Here is a 27,440-nt window from a genome sequence, read left to right on the forward strand (position 1 = left end):
GAGTAAATACAAAAGGCACAATGCCGACTTAAACACAGGAAGACTGACTCGTCTTACAGTCTATGTTTTGAACGTTTCCTGTAACACCAGTTTTTGATTCCGATGGTACTCTTCAGGTATACTGTATCCCTTGGATATTGTTATTGACGATGAAACACAGAAAATGCATTGTAAGTAAATTGAAAAGGCACAATGCCGACTTAAGTAGAAGAAGAGTGACTCCTCTTACTGTCTATGTTTTGAAACTTTCATGTAAGACCAGTTTTGTATTCTGATGCTGCGCTTCAGGAATAGTGTATCCCTTGGAACTTCTTATTGACGATGAAACACTGAAATTGTATCGGAATTAAATACAAAAGGCACAATGCCGACTTAAGTACAAGAAGACTCACCCTTCATACTGTCTATGATATGAGCCTTACCTATGAGACCAGATTTAGATTCCGATGCTTCACTACAGGTTTACTGTATCCCTTGGACCTTCTTAGTGACGATGAAACACAGAAATTGCTTCGGAGTAAATACAAAAGGCACAATGCCGACTTAGGTTTAAGAAGACTGTCTCATCTTACTGTCTATGATTTGTGCCTTTCCTGTGAGACCAATTTTAGATTCCGATGCTTCACGTCAGGTTTACAGTATCCATTGGGCCTTCGTATTGACGATGAAACAAAGAAATAGCATCGGAATTAAATACAAACGGCGCAATGCCGCCTTAAGAAGAAGAGGAATGTCTCTTCTTACTGTCTATGTTTTGAACCTCTCCTGTGAGACCAACTTTAGTTTCCGATGCGTTCCTTCAGGTTTACTGTATCCCTTGGACGTTCTTATTGACGATGAAACACAGAAAATGCATTGGAACTAAATACAAAAGGCACAATGCCGACTTAAGTACAAGAAGACTGACTCTTCGTACTGTCTATGTTTTGAACCTTTCCTGTGAGACCAGTTTAAGATTTCGATGCTTCGCTACAGGTTTACTGTTTCCCTTGGAACTGCTTATTGACGATGAAACACAGAAATTCAATCGGAATTAAATACAAAAGGCACAATGCCGGCTTAAGTACAGGAAGGCTGACCCTTCTTACAGTCTACATTTTTAACCTTTCCTGTGAGACCAGTTTTAGAATCCGATGCTTCACCTCAGGTTTACTTATCCCTTGGACCTTCTTATTGACGATGATACACAGAAATTGCATCGGAATTAAATACTAATGGCAAAATGCGGACATAAGTACAAGAAGACTGACGCTTCCTACAGTCTATGTTTAGAACGTTTCCTGTAAGACCAGTATTAGATTCCGATGCTTCACTTCAGGTTAACTGTATCCCATGGACATTGTTTTTGACGATGAAACACAGATATTGCATTGGATTTAATTACAAAAGGCACAATGCCGACTTAAGTACAAGAAGACTGCCTATTCTTACATTCTATGATTTAAACCTATCCTGTGAGTCCAGTTTTAGATATCGATGCTTCACTTCAGGTTTACTGTATCCCTCTGACCTGCATATTGACGATGAAACACAGAAATTGCATCGGAATTAAATACAAAAGGCACATTGCCGACTTAAGTAGAAGAAGAGTGACTCTTCTTACTCCCTTTGATTTGAACCTTTCCTGTGAGACAAGTTTTAGATTCCGATGCTTCACGTCAGGTTTACTATATCCCTTGGTATTTCTTATTGACGATGAAACACAGAAATTACATCGCAATTAAATACAAAAGGCACAATGCCGATTTGAGTACAAGAGGACTGACCCTTCTTACATTATGTGATCTGAGCCTTTCCTGTGAGACCAATTTTAGATATCGATGCTTCACTTCAGGTTTACTGTATCCCTCTGACCATCTTATTGACGATTAAACGCAGAAACTGCATCGGAATTAAAAACAAAAGGCACATTGCCTTCTTAAGTACAAGTTGACTGACACTTCTTACTGTCTATGTTTGGAACCTTTGCAGTGAGACCAGTTTTAGATATCGATGCTGCACTTCAGGTTTACTGTATCCCTCTGACCTTATTATTGACGATGAAACACAGAAATTGAATCGGAATTAAATACAAAAGGCACATTGCAGACTTAAGTGCAAGAAGACGGACTCTTCTTACAGTCCATGTTTTAAACCTATCCTGTGAAACCAGTATTAGATTCCGATGCTTCACTTCAGGTTCACTGTATCCCTTGGATCTCCTTATTGACGATGAAACACAGATATTGCATCGGAATTAAATACAAAAGGCACAATGCCGACTTAAGTGCCAGAAGACTGACTCTTCTTACTGTCTGTGTTTTGAACCTTTCCTGTGAGATCAGTTTTAGATTCCAGTGCTTCACTTCAGGTTAACTGTATCTCTTGGACCTTCTTGTTGGCGATGAAACACAGAACTTGCATCGAAACTAAATAGAAAAGGCACAATGCTGACTTACGTACATGGAGACGTACTCTTCTTTTTGTCTATGCTTTGAGCCTTTCCTGTGAGACCAGTTTTAGTTTACGTTGCATCACTTCAGGTTTACAATATCCCTTAGACCTTCTTATTGACGATGAAACACAGAAATTGCATCGGAATTAAATACAAAAGGCACATTGCCGAATTAAGTAGATGAAGAATGTCTCTTCTTACAGTCTATGTTTTGAACCTTTCCTGTGATATCAGTTTTATATTCCATTGCTTCACTTCAGGTTTACTGTATCCCTTGGACCTTCTTAATGATGATGAAACACAGAAATTGCATCGGAAGTAAATACAAAAGGCGCAATGCCGATTTGAGTACAAGAGGACTGACCCTTCTTATATTATGTGATTTGAGCCTTTCCTGTGAGACCAGTTTTAGATATCGATGCTTCACTTCAGGTTTACTGTATCCCTCTGACCATCTTATTGACGATTAAACGCAGAAACTGCATCGGAATTAAATACAAACGGCACATTGCCTACTTAAGTACAAGTTGACTGACTCTTCTTACTGTCTATGTTTGGAACCGTTGCAGTGAGACCAGTTTCAGATATCGATGCTGCACTTGATATTTACTGTATCCCTCTGACCTTATTATTGACGATGAAACACAGAAATTGAATCGGAATTAAATACAAAAGGCACAATGCAGACTTAAGTGCAAGAAGACGGACTCTTCTTACAGTCCATGTTTTAAACCTATCCTGTGAAACCAGTATTAGATTCCGATGCTTCACTTCAGGTTCACTGTATCACTTGGACCTTCTTATTGACGATGAAACACATTAATTGCATCTTAATTAAATACGAAAGACACAATGCCCACAGAAGCACAAGAGGACAGACTCTTCTTACTGTCAATGTTTTGAACCCTTCCTGTGAGACCAGTTTTAGATTCCGATGCTCCACTTCGGGTTTACTGTATCCCTTAAACCTTCTTATTGACGATGAAACACAAAAATTGCATCGGAATTACATACAAAAGGCACAACGCCGACTTAAGTCCAAGAAGACTGACTCTTCTTACAGTCTATGTGTTGAACGTTTCCTGTAAGACCAGTTTTTGATTGAGGCTTCTCTTCAGGTTTACTGTATCCCTTGGATATTGTTATTGACGATAAAACACAGAAATTGCAGTGGAATTAAATAGACAAGGCACAATGCCGACTTAAGTAAATGAAGACTGTCACTTCTCACTGTCTATGTTTTGAAACTTTCCTGTAACACCAGTTTTGGATTCCGATGCTGCGCTTCACGTTTACTGTATCCCTTGGACCTTCTTATTGACGATGATTATAACTTAATTACAAGAAAACTGACTCTTGTTACTGTCTATGATTTCAACCTTTCCTGTGAGACCAGTTATGTATTCCGATTCCTCACTTCAGGTTTACTGTATTCCTTGGACCTTCTTATTGACGATGAAACATAGAAATTGCATCGGAATTAATTACAAAACGCACAATGGTGACTTAAGTAAAAGTCGAATGACTCTTCTTACATTCTACGAATTGAACCTTTCCTGTGAGACCAGTTTTTGATTACGATGCTTCACTTCAGGTTTACAGTATCCCTTGGACATTCTTATTGACGATGAAACACAGAAATTACATCTGACTTAAATACAAATGGCACATGAGGACTGACTGTTCTCAAATACTATGAATTGAACCCATCCTGTGAGACCAGTTTTAGATTCCGATGCATCACTTCAGGATAACTGTATCCCTTGGACCTTCTTATTGACGATGAAACACAGAAATTGCATCGGAATTAAAAACAAAAGGCACAATGCCGACATATGTACAAGAAGACTGACTCTTCTTACTGTCTATGATTTACACCTTCTCTGTAAGACCAGTTTTAGATTCCGATGCTTCACTTCAGGTTTACTGTATCCCTCTGACCTTGTTATTGGTGATGAAACAAAGAACTTGCATCGAAACTAAATACAAAAGGCACAATGCTGACTTACGTACAAGGAGACGTAGCCATCTTATTGTCTATGCTTTGAGCCTTTCCTGGGAGACCAGTTTTAGTTTCCGTTGCTTCACTTCAGGTTTACTGCATCCCTTCGACCTTCTTATTGACGATGAAACACAGAAATTGCATCGGAATTAAATACAAAAGGCACAATGCCGACGTAAGTACAAGAAGACTGACTCTTCCTACTGTCTATGTTTGGAACCTTTGCAGTGAGACCAGTTTTAGATTCCGATGCTTCACTTCAGGTTCCTGTATCCCTTGGACCTTCTTATTGACGATGAAACACAGAAATTGCATCGGAATTAAATACAAAAGGCACAATTCCGATTTGAGTACAAGAGGACTGATCCTTCTTACATTCTGTGATTTGAGGCTTTCCTGTGAGACCAGTTTTAGATTTCTATGGTTCACTTCAGGTTTACTGTATCCCTTGGACCTTCTTATTGACTATAAAACACAGAAATTGCATCGGAATTAAATGCAAAAGGCACAATTCCGACTTATGTACAAGAAGACTGACTCTTCTTACAGTCTATGCTTTGAACCTTTTCTGTGAGACCGGTTTTAGATTCGGATCTTCACTTCAGGTTTACTGTATCCCTTGGACCTTCTTATTGACGATGAAACACAGAAATAGTACCGGAATTAAAAACAAAGGGCACAATGCCGACTTCAGTTCAAGAGGACTGACTCTTCTTACATTCTATGTTTTGAGCCTTTCCTGTGAGACCAGTTTTTGATATCGATGCTTCACTTCAGGTTTACTGTATCCCTTGGACCTTCTTATTGACGATGAAACACAGAAATTGCATTGGAATTATATACAAGAGGCACAATGCCGACTTAGGTACAAGAAGACTGACTCTTCTGACTGTCTATGTTTAGAACCATTCCTGTGGGACCTGTTTTAGATTCCGATGCTTCACTTCATGTTTACTGTATCCCTTGGACCTTCTTATTGACGATCAAACACACAGATATTGCATCGGAATTAAATACAAAACTCACAATGCCGACATAAGTACAAGAAGACTGACTCTTCTTACAGACTATGTTCTGAACGTTTCCAGTAAGACCAGTTTTTGATTGATGCTTCTCTTCAGGTTTACTGTATCCCTTGGACATTCTTATTGACGATGAAACACAGAAATCACATCGGACTTAAATACAAATGGCACAATGCCGACTTAAGTACAAGAGGACTGACTGTTCTTTCACACTATGAATTGAACCTTTCCTGTGAGACCAGTTTTAGATTCCCATGCATCGCTTCAGGATATCTGTATCCCTTGGACCTTCTTATTGACGATGATACACAGAAATTGCATCGGAATTAAATACAAGAGTCACAACGCCGACCTAAGTACAAGAAAACTGACTTTTCTTACAGTCTATGTTTTGAACCTTTCCTGTGAGACCGGTTTGAGATTCCGATTCTTCACTTCTGGTTTACAGTATCCCTTGGACTTTCTTATTGACGATTAAACAGAGAAATTGCATCGGAATTAAACACAACAGGCCCATTGCCGACTTAAGTACAAGAGGAATGACTCCTCTTACATTCTATGATATGAACCTTTCCTGGGAGATCAGTTTTTGATTCCAATGTTTCACTTCAGGTTTACTGTATCCCTTGGACCTTCCTATTGATGATGAAACATAGAAATTGCATTGGAATTAAATACAAAAAGCACAATTCCGATTTGAGTACAAGAGGACTGACGCTTCTTACATTCTGTGATTTGAGGCTTTCCTGTGAGACCAGTTTTAGATTCTTATGGTTCACTTCAGGTCTACTGTATCCCTTGGAACTTCTTATTGACGATGAAACACAGAAATAGCATCGGAATTATATACAAAAGGCACAATGCCGACTTAAGTAGAAGAAGATTGACTCTTCTTACTGTCTATGTTTTGAAACTTTGCTCTAAGACCAGTTGTGGATTCCAATGCTGCGCTTCAGGTTTACTGTATCCCTTGGACCCTCTTATTGACGATGAAACACAGATATTGTATCGGAGTTAAATACAAAAGGCAAAATGCAAGTTAAGTACAAGAAAACTGACTCTTCTTTCTGTCTGTGATTTGAACCTTTCCTGTGAGACCAGTTTTAGATTCCGATGCTTCACTTCAGGTTTACAGTACCCCTTGGACCTTCTTATTGACGATGAAACACAGAAATAGCACCGGAATTAAATACAAAACTCACAACGCCGACATAAGTACAAGAAGACTCACTCTCTTACTGTCTATGTTTAGAAACATTCCTGTGAGACCAGTTTTAGATTCCGATGCTTAACTTCAGAATTACACTATCCCTTGGACCTTCTTATTGACGATGAAACACAGGAATTGCATCGGAATTAAATACAAAAAGGACAATGCCGACTGAAGTACAAGAGGACTGACTCTTTTTGCATTCTGTGATTTGAGCCATTCCTGAGAGACGAATTTCAGATATCGATGCTTCGCTTCTGGTTTACTTTATCCCTTGCACGTTCTTGTTGACGATGAAACACGGTAATTGCATCGGAATTAAATACAAAAGGCACAATGCCGACTTAAGTAGAAGAAGATTGACTCTTCTTACTGTCTATGTTTTGAAACTTTGCTCTAAGACCAGTTGTGGATTCCAATGCTGCGCTTCAGGTTTACTGTATCCCTTGGACCCTCTTATTGACGATGAAACACAGATATTGTATCGGAGTTAAATACAAAAGGCAAAATGCAACTTAAGTACAAGAAAACTGACTCTTCTTTCTGTCTATGATTTGAACCTTTCCTGTGAGACCAGTTTTAGATTCCGATGCTTCACTTCAGGTTTACCGTATCCCTTGGACCTTCTTATTGATGATGAAACACAGAAATTGCATCGGAATTAATTACAAAAGGCACAACGCCGACTTAAGTACAAGAGGAGTGACTCTTCTAACATTCTATGATTTGAAATTTTCCTGTGAGAGCTGTTTTAGATTCCGATGCTTCACATCAGGATTACTGTATCCCTCGGACATTCTAATCGACTATGAAACACAGAAATTGCATCGGAATTAAAAATAAAAGCACAATGCCGACATAAGTACAAGAAGACTGACTCCTCTTACTGTCTGTGCTTTGAACATTTCCTGTGAGACGAGTTTTAAATTCTTCACTTCAGGTTTACTGTATCCCTTGAACCTTCTTATTGACGATGAAACACAGAAATTGCATCGGAATTAAATACAAAAGGCACAATGCCGACTTAAGTACAAGAAGACTGACACTTCTTACTGTCTATGATTTGAACCTTTCCTGTGGGACCAGTTTTAGATTCCTATGGTTCACTTCAGGTTTTCTGCATCCCTTGGACCTTCTTATTGGCGATGAAACACAGAAATTGCATCGGAATTAAATGTAAAATGCACAATGCCGACTTATGTACAAGAAGACTGACTCCTCTTACTGTCAATGTTTTGAACCTTTCCTGTGAAAACAGTTTTAGACTCCGATGCTCCACTTCAGGTTTACTGTATCCCTTGGACATTGTTATTGACGATGAAACACACAAATAGCATCGGAATTAAATACAAATGGCACAATGCCGACTTCAATACAAGAGGACTGACTGTTTTGACATTCTATGATTTGAACCTTTCCTGTGAGACCAGTTTCAGATTCCGATGCTTCACTTCAGAATAACTGTATCCCTTGGACATTCTTATTGTAGATGAAACACAGAAATTGCATCGGAATTAAATACAAAAGGCACAATGCTGACATAAGTACAAGAAGACTGTCCTTTCTTATTGTCTATGATTTAAACCTTTCCTGTGAGACCAGTGTTAGATTCCGATGCTTCGCTTCTGGTTTACTTTATCCCTTGCACCTTCTTATTAACGATGAAACACACAAATTGCATTGAAATTTAATGCAAAAGGCATAATGCCGACTTAAGTACACCAAGACTGATTCTTCTTATTGTCTATGTTTGAACCTTTCCTGTGAGTCCTGTTTTAGATTCCGATGCTCCACTTCACGTTGACTGTATCCCTAAAACCTTCTTATTGACGATGAAACACAGAAATTGCATCGTAATTATATTAAAAAATCGCAATGCCGACTAAAGTACAAGAGGACTGACTCGTTTTACAATCTATGACTTGAGCCTCTCCTGTGAGATCAGTTTTAGATATCGATGCTTCACTTCAGGTTTACTGTATCCCTTGGACCTTCATATTGACGATGAAACACAGAAATTGCATCGGAATTAAAGACGAAAGGCACAATGCCGGCTTAAGTACAAGAAGACTGACTCAACTTCGTGTCTGTGTTTGAACCTTTCCTGTGAGACGAGTTTTAGATTCCGATGCTTCACTTTAGGTTTACTGCATCCCTTGGACCTTCATATTGACGATGAATTACAGAAATTACATCGGAATTAAATACAAAAGGCACAATGACAACGTAAGTACATGAAGACTGACTCTACTTCGTGTCTATGTTTGAACCTTTCCTGTGAGTCCAGTTTTAGATTTTGATGCTCCACTTCAGGTTTACTGTATCCCTAAAACATTCTAATTGACGATGAAACACAGAAATTGCATCGGAATTATACACAAAAAGCGCAATGCCGGCTACAACACAAGAGGACTGACTCTTTTTACAATCTATGACTTGAGCCTGTCCTGTGAGATCAGTTTTAGATATCGATGCTTCACTTCATGTTAACTGTATCACTTGGACCTTCTAATTGACGATGAAACACAGAAATTGCATCGGAATTAAATACAAAAGGCACAATGCCAACGTAAGTACAAGAAGACTGACTCTACTTCGTGTCAATGTTTGAACCTCTCCAGTGAGACCAGTTTTCGATTCCGATGCTTCAATTCAGGTTTACTGTATCCCTTGGAGCTTCTTATTGACGATGAAACACAGAAATTGCATCGGAATTTAAAACAAAATTTCTATGCCGACTTAAGTACAAGAGGACCGACTCTTCTTACATTCTAGGATTTGAACGCTTCCTGTGAGACCAGTTCTAGATTCAGATGCGTCACTTCAGGTTTTCTGTAACACTTAGACCTTCGTAATGACGATGAAACATAGAAATTGCATCGGAATGAAATACAAATGACACAATGCCGACTTAAGTACAAGATTACTGACTCTTCTAACATTCTATGATTTGAACCTTTCCTGTGAGACCAGTTTTAGATTCCGATGCTTCACTTCAGGATTACTGTATCCATTGGACATTCTCATAGACGATGAAACACAGAAATTGCATCGGAATGAAATACAAAACGCACAATGCCCATATAAGTACAGGAAGACTTACTCTTCTTACTCTCTATGCTTTGAACCTTTCCTGTGAGACCAGTTTTAGATTCCGATGCTTCACTTCAGGTTTAATGTATCCCTTGAACCTTGTTATTGACGATGAAACACAGAAATTGCATCAGAATTAAATACAAATGGCACAATGCCGACTTAAGTACAAGAGGACTGACTGTTCTTACATTCTATGATTTGAACCTTTCCTGTGACACCAGTTTTAGATTCCGATGTTTCACTTTATGATAACTGTAACCCTTGGACATTCTTATTGACGATGAAACACAGAAATTGCGTCGGAATTAAATACAAAATGCACAATGCTGACTTAAGTACAAGAAAACTGACTCTTCTTATTGTCTATGATTTAAACCACTCCTGTGAGACCAGTTCTAGATTGCGATGCTTCACTTCAGGTTTACTGTATCCCAAGGTCTTTCTTATTGACGATGAAACACACAAATTGCATCGAAATTTAATGCAAAAGACATAATGCCGACTTAAGTACACCAAGACTGACTCTTCTTACTGTCTATATTTTGAACCTTACCTATGAGTCCAGTTTTAGATTCCGGTGCTCCGCTTCAGGTTTACTGTATCCCTTGGATCTTCTTATTGACGATGAAACACAGAAATTGCATCGGAATTAAATACAAAAATCACAATATCGACTTAAGTACAAGAAGACTAACTCTTCTTCCTGTCAATGTTTTGAACAATTCCTGTGAGACCAGTTTTAAATTCCGATGCATCACTTCAGGTTTACTGTATCCCTTGGACCTTCTTATTGACGATGAAACTGAGAAATTGCATCGGAATTAAATACAATAGTCACAATGCCGACATAAGTACATGAAGATTTACTATTCTTACTGTCTATGTTTTGGACCTTTCCTGCGAGACCAGTTTGAGTTTCCGATGCTTCACCTCATGTTTAAAGTAACCCTTGGTCCGTCTTATTGACGATGAAACACAGAAATTGCATCGGAATTAAATACAAAAGGCACAATGCCGACTGAAGTACAAGAAGACTGACTATTCTTACTGTCTATGTTTTGAACCATTCCTGGGAGACCAGTTTTAGATTCCGATGCTCCACTTCAGGTTTACTGTATCCCTTAAACCTTCTTATTTACGATGAAAGACAGTTATTGCATCGGTATTAAATACAAAAGCACAATGCCGGCTTAAGTACATGAGGACTGACTGTTCTTACTTTCTATGATTTGAACCTTTCCTGTGAGACCACTTTTAGATTCCAATGCTTCACTTCAGGTTTTCTATATACCTTGGACCTTCTTAATGACGTTGAAACACAGACATTGCATCGGAATTGAATACAAATGGCACAATGCCGACTTAAGTACTAGATGACTGACTCTTCTAACATTCTATGATTTGAATCTTTCCTATGAGACCAGTTTTAGGTTCCGATGCTTCACTTCAGGATTACTGTAACCTTTGGACATTCTAATTGACGATGAAACACAGAAATTGCATCGGAATTAAAAACAAAACGCACAATGATGACATAAGTACATGAAGACTGTCTCTTCTTACTGTCTATGTTTTGAACCTTTCCTGTGAGACTAGTTTTAGAATTCGATGCTTCACATCAGGTTTACTGTATCCGTTGGACCTTCTTATTGACGATGAAACACAGAAATTGCATCGGAATTAAATGCGAAAGGCACAATGCCGACATAAGTACAAGAAGATTGACTCTTCTTATTGTCTATGTTTTGAACCTTTCCTGTGAGACCAGTTATAGATTCCGATGTTCAACTTCATGTTTACTGTATCCCTTGAACCTTCTTACTGACGGTGAAACACAGATTTAGCATCGGAATTAAATACAAATAGGACAATGCCGACTGAAGTACAAGAGGACTGCCTCTGTTTACATTCTATGATTTGAGCCACTCCTGAGAGACCAGTTTTAGATATCGATGCTTCACTTCTGGTTTACTATATCCCTTGGACCTTCTTATTGACGATGAAACACAGATATTGCATCGGAATTACATACAAAAGGCACAGTGCCGGCTTAAGTACAAGAAGATAGACCCTTCTTACAGTCTGTCTTTTGAACGTTTCCTGTAAGACCAGTTTTAGTTTCCGATGCTTCACTTCAGGATTACTGTATCCCTTGGACCTTCCTTTTGACGATGAAACAGAGAAATTGCATCGGAATTAAATACAAAAGGCACAAAGCCAACTTAATTACAAGATGCCTGACTCTTCTTACTGTCTATGAGTTGAGCCTTTCCTGTGAGACCAGTTTTAGATTCCGATGCTTCCCTTCAGGTTAACTGTATCCTTTGGACATTCGTATTGACGATGAAACACAGAAATTGCATCGGAAATAAATACAAAAGGCATAATGCCGACTTAAGTACAAGAAGACTGACTCTCTTTCTGTCTATGTTTTGAACCTTTCCTGTGAGTCCAGTTTTAGAATCCGATGCTCCACTTCAGGTTTACTGTATCCCCTAAACCCTCTTATTGACGATGAAACACAGAAATTGCATCGGAATTAAATACAACAGGCACAATGCCGACTTAAGTACAAGGAGTCTGACGTTTCTTACTGACCATGTATTAAACCTATCCTGTGAGACCAGTTTTAGATTCCGATGCTTTACTTCAGGTTTACTGTACCCTTGGCCCTTCTAATTAGCAATGAAACACAGAAATTGCATCGGAATTAAATACAAAAGGCACAATGCCGACTTAAATAAAAAAGGACTGACTCTTCTTATATTCTATGATTGGAACCTCTCCTGTGAGACCAGTTTTACATTCCGATGCTACACTTGAGGTTTACTGTATGCCTTGGACCTTCTAATTGACGATGAAACACCGAAAATGCATCGGAATTAAACACAAAAGGCACAATGCCAACTTAAGTACAAGAAGACTGACTCTTCTTCCTGACTATGTTTTGAACCTTTCCTGTGAGACCAGTTTGAGATTCCGATGCTCCACTTCAGGTTTACTGTATCCCTTAATCCTTCTTATTGACGATGAAACACAGAAATAGCATCGGAATTAAATACAAAAAGGACAATGCCGACTGACGTACAAGAGGAGTACCTCTTTTTACATTCTATGATTTGAGCCACTCCTGAGAGACCAGTTTTAGATATCGATGCTTCACTTCAGGTTTACTATGTCCCTTGGCCCTTCTTATTGACGATGAAACACAGATTTTGCACCGGAATTAAATACAAAAGGCACAATGCCGACTTAAGTACAAGAAGACTGACTCTTCTTACTGACTGTATTCTGAACCTTTCCTGTGAGACCAGTTTTAGATTCCGATGCTTCACTTCAAGCTTACTGTAATTGTTGGACCTTCTTAATCACGATATAACACAAAAATTGCATGAGAATAAAATACAAAAGGCACAATGCCGACTTGAGTACAAGAAGACTGACTCTTCTTACAGTCTATGCTTTGAACCATTCATGAGAGACCAGTTTTAGATATCGATGCTTCACTTCAGGTTTACTGTATCCCTTGGACCTTCTTATTGACGATGAAACACAGTAAATGCATCGGAATTAAATACAACAGGCACAATGCCGACTTAAGTACAAGAAGACTGACTCTTTTTACATTCTATGATTTGAGCAATTCCTGAGAGACCAGTTTTAGATATCGATGCTTCACTTCTGGTTTACTGTATCCCTTGGACCTTCTTATTGACGATGAAACACAGGAATTGCATTGGAATTAAATACAAAAGGCACAGTGCCAACTTAAGTACAAGAAGACAGACTCTTCTTACAGTCTATGTTTTCAACGTTTCCTGTAAGACCAGTTTTAGTTTCCGATGCTTCACTTCAGGTTTATTGTATCCCTTGGACATTGTTATTGTCGATGAAACACAGAAATTGCATTGGAAATAAATAGAAAAGGCATAATTCCGACTTAAGTGCAACAAGACTGACTCTTTTCATGTCCATGTTTAGAACCCTTCCTGAGAGACCAGTTTTGAATTCCGATGCTTCGCTTCAGGTTTACTGTATCCCTTGGACCTCCATATTGACGATGAAACACAGAAATTACATCGGAATTATTTACAAAAGGCACAATGCCGACTTAAGTACAAGAGGAGTGCCTCTTCTTACATTCTAAGATTTGAACATTTCCTGTGAGACAAGTTTAAGATTCCGATGCTTCACTTCAGGTTTACTGTATCCCTTGGACATTGTTATTGCGATGAATCACAGAAATTGCATCGGAATTAAATACAAATGGCACAAAGCGACTAAAGTATAAGAGGACTGACTGTTCTTACATTCTATGTTTTGAACCTTTCCTGTGAGACCAGTATTAGATTCCGAAGCTTCACTTCAGGATAACTGTATCCCTTGGACCTTCTTATTGACGATGAAACACAAAAAATGCATCGGAATTAAATACAAAAGGCACAAAGCCGACTTAAGTACAAGAAGACTGACTCTTCTTACTTTCTATGTTTTGAACCTTTCCTGTGTGAGCAGTATTAGATTCCGATGCTTCACTTCAGGATTACTGTATCCCTTGGACCGTCATATTCACGATGAACACAGAAATTGTATCGGAATTAAATACAATAGACACAATGCCGACTTAAGTACAAGAAAACTGTCATTCTTACTGTCGATGATTAGAGCCTTTCCTGTGAGACCAGTTTGAAATTCCGATGCTTCACTTTAGGTTTTACTGTGTCCCTTGAACCTTGTAATTGACGATGAAACACAGAAAATGCATCGGAATTAAATACAAAACGCAAAATGCCAACTTAAGTACAAGAAGACTGACCCTTCTTCCTGTCTATGTTTTGAACCTTTCCTGCGAGACCAGTTTGAGATTCCGATGCTCCACTTCAGGTTTACTGTATGCCTTAATCCTTCTTATTGCCGATGAAACACAGAAATAGCATCAGAATTAAATACAAAAAGGACAATGCCGACTGACGTACAAGAGGACTACCTCTTTTTACATTCTATGATTTGAACCATTCCTGAGAGACCAGTTTTAGGTATCGATGCTTCACTTCAGGTTTACTGTATCCCTTGTTCCTTCTTATTGACGATGAAACACAGAAAATGGATCGGAATTAAACACAAAAGGCACAATGCCGACTTAAGTACAAGAAGACTGACTCTTCTTACTGTCTATGCTTTGTACCTTTCCTGTGAGACCAGTTTTAGATTCCGATGCTTAGCTTCAGGTTTACTATATCCCTTGGACCTTCTTATTGACGATGAAACACAGTTTTTGCACCGGAATTAAATAAAAAAGGCACAATGCCGACAAGTACAAGAAGACTGACTCTTCTTACTGACTGTATTATGAACCTTTCCTGTGAGACCAGTTTAAGATTCCGATGCTTCACATCAGGCTTACTGTATCTCTTGGACCTTCTTATTGACGATGAAACACAATAATTGCGTCAGAATAAAATACAAAAGGCACAATGCCGACTTAAGTACAAGAAGACTGACTCTTCTTACAGTCTATGCTTTGAACCATTCCTGTGAGACCAGTTTTAGATACCGATGCTTCACATCAGGTTCACTTTTGCCCTTGTACCTTCTTATTGACGATGAAACATAGAAATTGCATCGGAATTAAAAACAAAAGGCACAATGCCGACTTAAGTACAAGAGAACTGACTCTTCTTACATTCTATGATTTGAGCCTTTCCTGTGAGACCAGTTTTAGATATCGATGCTTCACTTCAGGTTTACAGTAAACCTTGGACCTTCTTATTGACGATGAAACACAGAAAATGCATCGGAATTAAATACGAAAAGCACAAAGCCGACTAAAGTACTAGAAGACTAACGCTTCTTACTGTCTAATTTTTGAACCTTTCCTGGGAGACCAGTTTTAGATTCCAATGCTTCGCTTCAGGTTTACTATGTCCCTTGGCCCTTCTTATTGACGATGAGACACAGATTTTGCACCGGAATTCAATACAAAAGGCACAATGCCGACTGAAGTACAAGAAGACTGATTCATCTTACTGACTGTACTTTGAACCTTTCCTGTGAGACCAGTTTTGGATTCCGATGCTTCACTTCAAGCTTACTGTATCTGTTGTACCTTCTTATTGACGATGAAACACAAAAATTGCATCAGAATAAAATACAAAAGGCACAATGCCGACTTAAGTACAAGAAGACTGACTCTTCTTACAGTCTATGCTTTGAACCATTCCTGTGAGACCAGTATTAGATACCGATGCTTCACATCAGGTTCACTTTATCCCTTGGACCTTCTTATTGACGATGAAACATAGAAATTGCATCGGAATTAAAAACAAAAGGCACAATGCCGACTTAAGTAGAAGAGGATTGACTCTTCTTACATTCTATGATTTGAGCCTTTCCTGTGAGACCAGTTTTAGATATCGACGCTTCACTTCAGGTTTACTGTATCCCTTAGACCTTCTTATTGACGATGAAACACAGTAAATGAATCGGAATTAAATACAAAAGGCACAATGCCGACTTAAGTACAAGAAGACTGACTCTTCTTACTGTCTATGTTTTCAACCTTTCCTGTGAGACCAGTTTTAGAATCCGATGCTCAACTTCAGGTTTACTGTATCCCTTAAACCTTCTTATTGACGATGAAACACACAAATAGCATCGCAATTAAATACAAAAAGGACAATGCCGACTGAAGTACCAGAGGACTGCCTCTTTTTACGTTCTATGATGTAAGCCATTCCTGAGCGATCAGTTTTAGATATCGATGCTTCACTTCTGGTTTACTGTATCTCTTGGACCTTCTTATTGACGTTGAAACACATAAATTGCATTGGAATTAAATACAAAAGGCACAGTGCCGACCTAAGTACAGGAAGACAGACTCTTCTTACAGTCTATGTTTTGAACGTTTCCTGTAAAACCAGTTGTAGTTTCCGATGCTTCACTTCGGTTTAATGTATGCCTTGGACATTGTTATTGTCGATGAAACACAGAAATTGCATTGGAAATAAATACAAAAGGCACATTGACGACTTAAGTACAAGAAGACTGACTCTTCTTACTGTCTATGTTTTCAACCTTTCCTGTGAGACCAGTTTTAGAATCCGATGCTCAACTTCAGGTTTACTGTAACCCTTACACCTTCTTATTGACGATGAAACACAGAAATAGCATCGCAATTAAATACAAAAAGGACAATGCCGACTGAAGTACCAGAGGACTGCCTCTTTTTACATTCTATGATTTGAGCCATTCCTGAGAGACCAGTTTTAGATATCGATGCTTCACTTCTGGTTTACTGTATCCCTTGGACCTTCTTATTGACGATGAAACACAGAAATTGCTTTGGAATTAAATACAAAAGGCACATTGCCGACTTAAGTACAAGAAGACTGACTCTTCTTACTGTCTACGTTTTCAACCTCTCCTGTGAGACCAGTTTTGGATTCCGATGCTTCACGTCAGGTTTACCGTATCCCTTGGACCTTCGTATGTACGATGAAACAAAGATATTGCATCGGAATTAAATACAAAATGCGCAATGCGACTTAAGTAGAAGTGGATTGTCTCTTCTTAATGACTATGTTTGAACCTTACCTGTGAGACCAGTTTTAGATTCCGATGCTTCACTTAAGGTTTTCTGTGTCCCTGGGACCATCTTATTGAGGATGAAACCCAAAATTGCATCGGAATCATATACAAATCTCCCATGCCGTTTTAAGTACAAGAAGACTGACTCTTCTTACTGTCCATGATTTGAGCCTTTCCTGTGAGACTAGTTTTAGATTCAAATGCTTCACATCAGGTTTACTGTATCCCTTGGACATTCTTATTGACGATGAAACACAAAAATTGCACCGGAATTAAATACAAAAGGCACAATGCCGACTAAAGTACAAGAAGACTAACTCTTCTCACTGTCTATGTTTTGAACCTTTCCTATGAGACCAGTTTTTGTTTCCAATGCTTCAAGTCAGGTTTACGGTATCCCTTGGACCGTCGTATGTACGATGAAACAAAGAAATTGCATCGGAATTAAATACAAAAGGCACAATGCGACTTAAGTAGTAGAGGAATGTCTCTTCTTAATGTCTATGTTCGAACCTTTCCTGTGAGACCTGTTTTAGATTCCGATGCGTTACTTCAGGTTTACTGTATCCTTTGGACCTTCTTATTGACGATGAAACACAGAAAATGCATCGGAATTAAATACAAAAGTCACAATGCCGACTTAAGTACAAGAAGACTGACTCTTTTTCCTATCTATGTTTTGAACCTTTCCTGTGAGACCAGTTTTAGATTCCGATCTTTCACTTCAGGTATACTGTATCACTTCGGCCTTCTTCTTGACGAAGAAACCCAGAAATATCATCGGAATTAAATACAAAAGGTATAGTGCCGACTTAAGTACAAGAGGACTGACTCTTCTTACATTCTATGAATCGAATCTATCATGTGAGACCAGTTTTAGATTCCGATGCTTCACTTCAGGATTACAGTATCCCTTGGACTTTCTTATAGACGACGAAACACAGAAATTGCACCGGAATTAAATACAAAAGGCACAATGCCGACTTAAGTACAAGAAAACTGACTCCTCTAACTGTTAATGATTTGAAGCTTTCCTGTGAGACCAGTTTTAGATTCTGATGCTTCACGTTTGGTTTACTTTATCCCTTGGACCTTCTTATTGACGATGAAACAAAAAAATTGCATCGGAATTAAATACAACAGGCATAATGCCGACTTAATTACAAGAGGAATGTCTCTTCTTACTGTCTATATTTTGAACCTTTCCTGTGAGACCAGTTTTATATTCCAATGCTTCACTTCAGGTTTACTGTATCGCTTGGACCTTCTTATTGACGATGAAACACAGAAAATGCATCGGAATTAAATACAAAAGGCACAATGCCGACTTAAGTACAATAAGACTGACTCTTCTTACTGTATATGTTTTGAACGATTCCTGTGAGACCAGTTTTAGATTTCGATGCTTCACTTCAGGTTTACTGTATCCCTTGGACCTTCTTATGGACCATGAACACAGAAACTGTATTGGAATTAAATTCAAAACGCACAATGCCGACTTAAGTACAAGAAGAGAGATTTTCTTACTGTCGATGAGTAGAGCCTTTCCTGTGAGACCAGTTTTAAATTCCGATGCTTAACGTTAGGTTTTACTGCATCCCTTGAACCTACTTATTGACGATGATACACAGAAATTGCATCGGAATGAAATACAAAAGGCACAATGCCGACTTAAGTACAAGAAAACTTACTCTTCTTACTGTCTATGATTTGAACCTTTCCTGAGAGACCAGTTTTGGATTACGATTCATCGCTTCAGGTTTACTGTATCCCTTGGACCTTCTTATTAACGATAAAACAGAGAAGTTGCATCGGAATTAAATACAAAAGGCATAATGCCGACTTAAGTACTAGGAGACTGACTCTTGTTACTGTCTATATTTTCAACATTTCCTGTGAGACCAGTTTTAGATTCCGATGCTTCAGATCAGGTTTACTGTATCCCTTGGACCTTCCTATTGACGATTAAACACAGAAATTACATCGGAATTTAAAACAAGATGCACAATGCCGGCTTAAGTGCAAGAGGACTGACACTTCTTACATTCTATGATTTGAGCCTTTCCTGTGAGACAAATTTTAGATATCGATGCTTCACGTCAGGTTTACTGTATCCCTTGGACCTTCTTATTGTCGATGAAACACAGATATTGCATCGGAATGAAATACAATAGGCACAATGCCGACTTAAGTACAAGAAGACTGACTCATCTTACTGTCCATGATTTGAGCCTTTGCTGTGAGACCAGTTCTAGATTCCAATGCCTCACTTCAGGTTTACTGTATCCCTTGGACCTTCTTATTGACGATGAAACACAGAAATTGCATCGGTATTAATTACAGAAGGCACGAAGGCGACTTAAGTAAAAGAAGACTGACTTCTCTTACTGTCTATGCTAAGTACCTTCACGGTGAGTCAAGTTTTGGATTCCGATGCTTCACTTGAGCTTTACTGTATCCCTTGGTCCTTCTTATTGACGGCTAAACACAGAAATTGCATCGGAATTCAATACAAAAGGCACAATGCTGACTTAAGTACACGAAGACAGACTCTTCTAACTGTCTATGTTTTTAACCTTTCCAGTGAGTCCAGATTTGGATTCCGATGCTTCACTTCAGGTTTACTGTATGCCTTGGACCTTCTTATTGTCGATGAAACACAGAAATTGCATCGGAATTAAATATAAAAGGCACAATGCCGACTTAAGTACAAGAAAACTGACTCCTCTAACTGTTAATGATTTGAAGCTTTCCTGTGAGACCAGTTTTAGATTCTGATGCTTCACGTTTGGTTTACTTTATCCCTTGGACCTTCTTATTGACGATGAAACAAAGAAATTGCATCGGAATTAAATAGAACAGGCATAATGCCGACTTAATTACAAGAGGAATGTCTCTTCTTACTGTCTATATTTTGAACCTTTCCTGTGAGACCAGTTTTATATTCCAATGCGTCACTTCAGGTTTACTGTATCGCTTGGACCTTCTTATTGACGATGAAACACAGAAAATGCATCGGAATTAAATACAAAAGGCACAATGCCGACTTAAGTACAATAAGACTGACTCTTCTTACTGTCTATGTTTTGAACGATTCCTGTGAGACCAGTTTTAGATTCCGATGCTTCACTTCAGGTTTACTGTATCCCTTGGACCTTCTTATGGACCATGAACACAGAAACTGTATTGGAATTAAATTCAAAACGCACAATGCCGACTTAAGTACAAGAAGAGAGATTTTCTTACTGTCGATGAGTAGAGCCTTTCCTGTGAGACCAGTTTTAAATTCCGATGCTTAACGTTAGGTTTTACTGCATCCCTTGAACCTACTTATTGACGATGATACACAGAAATTGCATCGGAATGAAATACAAAAGGCACAATGCCGACTTAAGTACAAGAAAACCTACTCTTCTTACTGTCTATGATTTGAACCTTTCCTGAGAGACCAGTTTTGGATTACGATTCATCGCTTCAGGTTTACTGTATCCCTTGGACCTTCTTATTAACGATAAAACAGAGAAGTTGCATCGGAATTAAATACAAAAGGCATAATGCCGACTTAAGTACTAGGAGACTGACTCTTGTTACTGTCTATATTTTCAACCTTTCCTGTGAGACCAGTTTTAGATTCCGATGCTTCAGATCAGGTTTACTGTATCCCTTGGACCTTCCTATTGACGATTAAACACAGAAATTACATCGGAATTTAAAACAAGATGCACAATGCCGGCTTAAGTGCAAGAGGACTGACACTTCTTACATTCTATGATTTGAGCCTTTCCTGTGAGACAAATTTTAGATATCGATGCTTCACGTCAGGTTTACTGTATCCCTTGGACCTTCTTATTGTCGATGAAACACAGATATTGCATCGGAATGAAATACAATAGGCACAATGCCGACTTAAGTACAAGAAGACTGACTCATCTTACTGTCCATGATTTGAGCCTTTGCTGTGAGACCAGTTCTAGATTCCAATGCCTCACTTCAGGTTTACTGTATCCCTTGGACCTTCTTATTGACGATGAAACACAGAAATTGCATCGGTATTAATTACAGAAGGCACGAAGGCGACTTAAGTAAAAGAAGACTGACTTCTCTTACTGTCTATGCTAAGTACCTTCACGGTGAGTCAAGTTTTGGATTCCGATGCTTCACTTGAGCTTTACTGTATCCCTTGGTCCTTCTTATTGACGGCTAAACACAGAAATTGCATCGGAATTCAATACAAAAGGCACAATGCTGACTTAAGTACACGAAGACAGGCTCTTCTTACTGTCTATGATTTGAACCTTTCCAGTGAGTCCAGATTTGGATTCCGATGCTTCACTTCAGGTTTACTGTATCCCTTGGACCTTCTTATTGACGATGAAACACAGAAATTGCATCGGTATTAATTACAAAAGACACAAAGGCGACTTAAGTAAAAGAAGACTGACTTCTCTTACTGTCTATGCTAAGTACCTTCACTGTGAGTCAAGTTTTAGATTCCGATGCTTCACTTGAGCTTTACTGTATCCCTTGGTCCTTCTTATTGACGACTAAACACAGAAATTGCATCTGAATTCAATACAAAAGGCACAATGCTGACTGAAGTACACGAAGACAGACTCTTCTAACTGTCTATGTTTTTAACCTTTCCAGTGAGTCCAGATTTGGATTCCGATGCTTCACTTCAGGTTTACTGTATCCCTTGGACCTTCTTATTAACGATGAAACACAGAAATTGCATGGGAATTAAATACAAAAGGCACAATGCCGACTTAAATAAAAGAGGACTGGTTCTTCTTACATTCTGTGATTGGAACCTCTCCTGTGAGACCAGTTTTACATTCCGATGCTTCACTTGAGCTTTACTGTATGCCTTGGACCTTCTTATTGTCGATGAAACACAGAAATTGCATCGGAATTAAATATAAAAGGCACAATGCGGATTAAGTACAAGAAGACTGACTCTTCTTATTGTCAATGTTTGAACATTTCCTGTGAGACCAGTTTTAGATTCCGATGCTTCACGTAAGGTTTACTGTATCCCCTGGAACTTCGTATTGACGATGAAGCAAAGAAATTGCATCGGAATTTAATACAACAAGCACAATGCCAACTTAAGTACAAGAAGACTGACTCTTCTTACTGTCTATGCTTTGAAACTTTCCTGTGAGACCAGTTTTAGATTCCGATGCTTCACTTCAGGTTTACAGAATAGCTTCGACCTTCATACTCACGATGAACACAGAAATTTTATCGGAATTAAATACAAAAGACACAATGCCAACTTAAGTACAAGAAAACTGATTTTCTTACTGTCGATGAGTAGAGCCTTGCCTGTGAGACCAGTTTTAAATTCCGATGCTTAACTTTAAGTTTTACTGCATCCCTTGAACCTTCTTATTGACGATGGTACACAGAAATTGCATCGGAATGAAATACAAAAGGCACAATGAGGACTTAAGTACAAGAAAACTTACTCTTCTTACTGTCTATGATTTGAACCTTTCCTAAGAGACCAGTTTTGGATTACGATTCTTCGCTTCAGGTTTACTGTATCCCTTGGACCTTCTTCTTAACGATAAAACAGAGAAGTTGCATCGGAATTAAATACAAAAGGCATAATGCCGACTTAAGTACTAGGAGACTGGCTCTTGTTACTGTCTATATTTTCAACCTTTCCTGTGAGACCAGTTTTAGATTCCGATGCTTCACTTCAGGTTCACTGTATCTCTTGGACCTTCTTTATGACGATGTAACACATAAATTGCATCCGAATTAAATACAAAAGGCACAAGGCCGACTTAAGTACAAGAAGACTGACTCTTCTTCCTGTCTATGTTTTGAACCTTACCTGTGAGACCTGTTTTAGATTCCGATGCTTCACTTAAGGTTTTCTGTATCCCTTGGACCATGTTATTGAGGAAGAAACCCAAAATTGCATCGGAATCATATACAAATCTCACAAGGCCGGTCTAAGTACAAGAAGACTGACTCTTCTTACTGTCCATGCTTTGAGCCTTTCCTGTGAGACCAGGTTTAGATTCAAATGCTTCACTTCAGGTTTACTGTATCCGTTGGAAATTCTTATAGACGACGAAACACAGAAATTGCACCGGAATTAAATACAAAAGGCACAATGCCGACTTAAGTACAGGCAGACTGACTCCTCTTACTGTTAATGATTTGAAGCTTTCCTGTGAGACCAGTTTTAGATTCCGATGCTTCACTTTAGGATTACTGTATCCCTTGGACCTTCTTATTGACGATGAAACACAGAAACTGCATCGGAATTAAATACAAAAGGCACAATGCCGACTTAAGTCCAAGAAGACTCACTCTTCTTACCGTCTATGTTTTGAACCTTTCCCGTGAGATCAGTTTTAGATTCCGATGCTTGACTTCAGGATTACTGTATCCCTTGGACCTTGTTATTGTCGATGAAACACAGAAAATTCATCGGAATTAAATACAAGAGGCACAATGCCATCTTAAGTACAAGAGTACTGACTCTTCTCCCTTTCTATGTTTTGAACCTTTCCTGTGAGGCCGGTTTTAGATTCAAATGCTTCACTTCAGGTTTACTGTATCCCTTGGACATTCTTATTCACGAAGAAACACAGAAATTGTATCGGAATTAAATATAAAAGGAAAAATGGCGACTTAAGTACAAGAAGACTGACTCTTCTTAATGTCAATGATTTGAACATTTCCTGTGAGACCAGTTTTAGATTCCGATAATTCACGTAAGGTTTACTGTATCCCTTGGACCTTCGTATTGACGATAAAACAAAGAAATTGCATCGGAATTAAATACAACAAGCACAATGCCAACTTAAGTACAAGAAGACTGACTCTTCTTACTGTCTATGCTTTGAAACTTTCCTGTGAGACCAGTTTTAGATTCCGATGGTTCACTTCAGGTTTACAGAATAGCTTGGACCTTCATATTCACGATGAACACAGAAATTTTATCGGAATTAAATACAAAAGACACAATGCCGACTTAAGTACAAGGAGCCTGACTCTTCTTACTGTCTATGTTTTGAACCTTCCCTGTGAGACCAGTTTTAGATTCCGATGCTTCGCTTCAGGTTTACTCTTTCCCCTTGGACCTTCTTATTGACGATGAAACACAGATATTGCACCGGAATTAAATACAAAAGGCACAATGACGACTTAAGTACAAGAAGACTGACTCTTCTTACTGACTATATTTTGAACCTTTCCTGTGAGAGCAGCTTTAGATTCCGATGCTTCACTTCAGGTTTACAGTATCTCTTGGACCTTGTTATTGACGATGAAACACAAAAATTGCATCAGAATAAAATACAAAAGGCACAATGCCGACTTAAGTACAAGAAGACTGATTCTTCATACTGTCTATGTTTTGAACCTAACCTATGAGACCAGTTTTTGATTCCGATGCTTCACTTCAGGTTTACTGTATCCCTTAGACCTTAGAATTGAAGATGAAACACAGAAATTGCATCGGAACTAAATACCAAAGGCACAATGCCGACTTAAGTACAGGAAGACTGACTCATCTTACTGTCCATGATTTGAGCCTTTCCTGTGAGACCAGTTCTAGATTCCAATGCCTGACTTCAGGTTTACTGTATCGCTTGGACTTACTTATTGAAGATGAAACACAGAAATTGAGACGAAATTAAATACAAAAGGCACAATACCGACTTAAGTACAAGAAGACTGACTCCTCTCACTCTCTATGATTTGAACCTTTCCTGTGAGACCAGTTTTTGATTCCGATGCTTCACGTCAGGTTTAGGGTATCCCTTGGACCTTCGTATTTACGATGAAACAAAGAAATTGCATCGGAATTAAATACAAAAGGCACAATGCGACTTAAGTAGAAGAGGAATGTCTCTTCTTAATGTCTATGTTCGAACCTTTCCTGTGAGACCAGTTTTAGATTCCGATGCTACACTTCAGGTTTACAGAATAGCTTGGACCTCCTTATTGACGATGAAACACAGAAATTGAGTCGGAATTGAGTACAACTGGCACAATGCCGACTTAAGTACAGGAAGTCTGACTCTTCTTACTGACCATGTTTTAAACCTATCCTGTGAGACCAGTTTTAGATTCCGATGCTTCACTTCAGGTTCACTGTATCCCTTGGGCCTTCTTATTGACGATGTAACACAGAAATTGCATCGGAATTAAATACAAAAGGCACAAGGCCGACTTAGGTACAAGAAGACTGACTCTTCTTCCTGTCTATGATTTGAACCTTTCCTGTGAGACCAGTTTTAGATTCCGATCTTTCACTTCAGGTATACTGTAGCACTTGGGCCTTCTTATTGACGAAGAAACACAGAAATTTCATCGGAATTAAATACAAAAGTATAGTGCCGACTTAAGTACAAGAGAACAGACCCTTCTTACATTCTATGATTTGAATCTTTTCTGTGAGACCAGTTTTAGACTCCGATGCTTCACTTCAGGATTACATTAACCCTTGGACCTTCTTATTGACGATGAAACACAGAAATTGCGTCAGAATAATATACAAAAGGCACAATGCAGACTTAAGTACAATTTGACTGACTCCTCTTACTCTCTATGCTTTGAACCTTACCTGTGAGACCAGTTTTAGATTCCGATGCTTCACTTAAGGTTTTCTGTATCCCTTGGACCGTCTTATTGAGGATGAAACCCAAAATTGCATCGGAATCATATACAAATCTGACAAGGCCGACCTAAGTACAATAGACTGACTCTTCTTACAGTCTATGCTTTGAACCTTTCCAGTGGGACCAGTTTTAGATTCCGATGCTTGACATCAGGTTTACTGTATCCCTTGGACCTTCCTATTGACGATGAAACACAGAAATTGCATCGGAATTTAAAGCAAAATGCACAATGCCGACTTAGGTACAAGAGGACGGACTCTTCTTACATTCTATGATTTGAGCCTTTCCTGCGAGACAAAGTTTAGATATCGATGCTTCACATCAGGTTTACTGTATCCCTTGGACCTTCTTATTGTCGATGAAACACAGAAATTGCATTGGCATTAAATACAAAAGGCACAATGTCGATTTAAGTACAAGAAAACTGACTCTTCTTACTGTCTATGTTTTGAACCTTTCCTGTGAGATCAGTTTTAGATTCCGATGCTTCACTGCAGGATTACTGTATCCCTTGGACCTTCTTATTGACGATGAAACACAGAAAATGCATCGTATTAAAATAAAAAAGGCACAATGCCGACATAAGTACAAGAAGACTGACTCTTCTTACTGTCTATGTTTTGAACGTTTCCTGTGAGACCAGTTTTAGATACCGATGCTTCACTTCAGGTTTACTGTACCCCTTGGACCTTCTTATTGATGATGAAACACAGAAATTGCATCGGAATTAAATACGAATGGCACAATGCCGACTTATATACAAGAAGACTGACTCATCTTACTGTTAATGCATTGAGCCTTTCAACTGAGACAAGTTTTAGATTCCAATGCTTCACTTCAGGTTTACTGTATCCCTTGGACCTACTTATTGAAGATGAAACGCAGAAATTGCATCGGAATAATATAAAAAAGGCACAATGCCGACTTAAGTAGAATTAGACTGACTCTTCTTACTCTCTATGTTTTGAACCTTACCTGTGAGACCAGTTTTAGATTCCGATGCTTCACTTAAGGTTTTCTGTATCCCTTGGACCATCTTATTGAGGATGAAACCCAAAATTGCATCGGAATCATATACAAATTTCACAATGCCGACATAAGTACAAGAAGACTGACTCTTCTTACTATCCATGCTTTGAGCCTTTCCTGTGAGACCAGTTTTAGATTCAAATGCTTTACTTCAGGTTTACTGTATGCCTTGGACATTCTTATTGACGATGAAACACAGAAATTGCACCGGAATTAAATACAAAAGGCACAACGCCGACTTAAGTACAAGAAGACTGCCTCTTCTTACTGTCAATGATTTGAAGCTTTCCCGTGAGACCAGTTTTAGATTCTGATGCTTCACGTCTGGTTTACTTTATCCCTTGGACCTTCTTATTGACGATGAAACAAAGAAATTGCATCGGAATTAAATACAACAGGCACAATGCCG

The sequence above is a fragment of the Schistocerca piceifrons genome, chromosome 3, assembly GCF_021461385.2.
Source record: "Schistocerca piceifrons isolate TAMUIC-IGC-003096 chromosome 3, iqSchPice1.1, whole genome shotgun sequence".
NCBI classification, from domain to species: domain Eukaryota; kingdom Metazoa; phylum Arthropoda; class Insecta; order Orthoptera; family Acrididae; genus Schistocerca; species Schistocerca piceifrons.